This window comes from Musa acuminata, chromosome BXJ2-9 (assembly GCF_036884655.1).
Source record: "Musa acuminata AAA Group cultivar baxijiao chromosome BXJ2-9, Cavendish_Baxijiao_AAA, whole genome shotgun sequence".
Classification (NCBI taxonomy): Eukaryota; Viridiplantae; Streptophyta; class Magnoliopsida; order Zingiberales; family Musaceae; genus Musa; species Musa acuminata.
In genome coordinates this window covers 39357501-39359408 of record NC_088346.1, presented here as the reverse complement: position 1 = coordinate 39359408, position 1908 = coordinate 39357501, and positions in this window count along the sequence as shown.

The window sequence follows — 1908 nt, the reverse complement described above, 5'->3', positions numbered from 1 at the left end:
AATAAAAACATGTATCAACGTTTAGGATCGAAAAATAAATTTCATCATAAAACCATCAAGATCAATAGATTCTCAAAAATGAATTGTTAGGATCAAGAAAATCCGAAAATAAAATTTAACACTTTCATGCATTCGGACATGGTTTTGCTATAGATTTTCAAATTCAATCATGAAGTTAAAACATGCTCATGATCATGAAAATTTTTGTATCCAAAACACATAATTTCCAACATGTTATTAAGGCATGTAATAGTGTAAAATTATCAAGATACACATGCATGGATTAATCCTAAGCACTATCACATATCATATAATTATCATCCCTAATGTTGCATACATCATTCAACATTTCAAAACATAACATGCATGAAACCTTAGCAATATACTTTTCATGATCAAATTTTTAATTTTTCAAAGATGCTAAAAAGAAAAACAGGATATAATTTTTGAAAAACATTTTTTTATTTCCTATTCCTACTATCTAAATTAAGCACTCATGAAAAACTTCAAGTAATTTCAAAATAATTCAAGAGAGTTGAGTTACTTACCTTGTAGTCGAAGCCCGTCAAAGCCCAATTCGTCATTTCACCTTTGGAAGTTCTTGATTCATCCTTGGGTGCCTTCCTTTTCTTTGGCCTCTTCCTCCGTTCAAGTTCATTGTTTATTTTAGATTTTTATTTAATGAACTTATTAAGAGTTGGTGTTCGAAGTTCAAGTTCATCATTGTCCTCATCACTTGAGTCATCACTCAAGTGGTATTCATTTGTCCAGAGTTCCAAATCCTTCCTATTCTTTGGAAGGTGGTTCAAGTGTTCATTGTGTTCATCATGTGCATTGCGCACCATTTCATATGTCATCAATGAGCCGATAAGTTCTTCAAGTGGAAAAATATTTAAATCTTTTGTTTCTTATATTGCCATTACTTTTGATTCCCGAGCTTTAGAAAGTGATCGTAAAACTTTACTAACAAGTTCAAAATTCGAGAAACATTTGCTAAGAGCTTGTAAACTATTGACAACATCCATAAAACGGGTGTACATGTCAACAATGGTTTCTCTCGGCTTCATTCGAAAAAACTCGAAATCATGCATTAAAATGTTGATTTTCAAATCTTTACTCTAGAAGTGCCTTCGTGTGTGATTTCAAGAATGTGTCATATGTCGAAAGTCATTTCGCACAAAGAAACCCGATTGAACTCATTTTTATCCAAAGAGCAAAATAAGGCATTTATAGCCTTTGCGTTTAAAGAAAACATCTTATTCTCCAAATCATTCCAATGGTTCATTGGAAGAAAAGATATTTCAAATCCATTTTCGACTATGTTCCATAAATTCAAATCCAAAGAAAGTAAGAAAACTCTTATTCGAGTTTTCCAATAAGTGTAGTTCGTCCCATTGAAAAACGGAGGACAAATGAGAGAGTGACCCTCTTGAAAGCCATAAAGAGCCATTTCTATTTAGGTGTTAAACCAAAGTAGAAAAATGTGGCTCTAATACCAATTGTTAGGATCGGAGCGGCACTAAGAGGGGGGGGGGGGGGTGAATTAGTGCAGCGGATTAAAATTTTGATTTTGATAAATCTTTCGTACGATTAAAAGCAATATCAATGGAAACCGATTTTAGAAGATTGATAACTTAGAAACGTATGGAAGCGTAGTAACTAAGTAGAGAAGTTTACAGTATGTAAATGACAAGAGTAGGATGCAAACCAGATAACGCAGTAGTTTTTAAAGTGGTTCGGTCACAATGACCTACATCCACTTGCGAAGCCTTCTTCGAAGAGGCTTCCAACTTCCACTAGCAAATTTCTTGTAGGGGAAGGACTAATACCCCTCTTACAACCTTTACAAGTGGTTCACACTCTTACAATTCTTTTCAACAAGATGGGAGGAGGTGAACACTTAAGCAA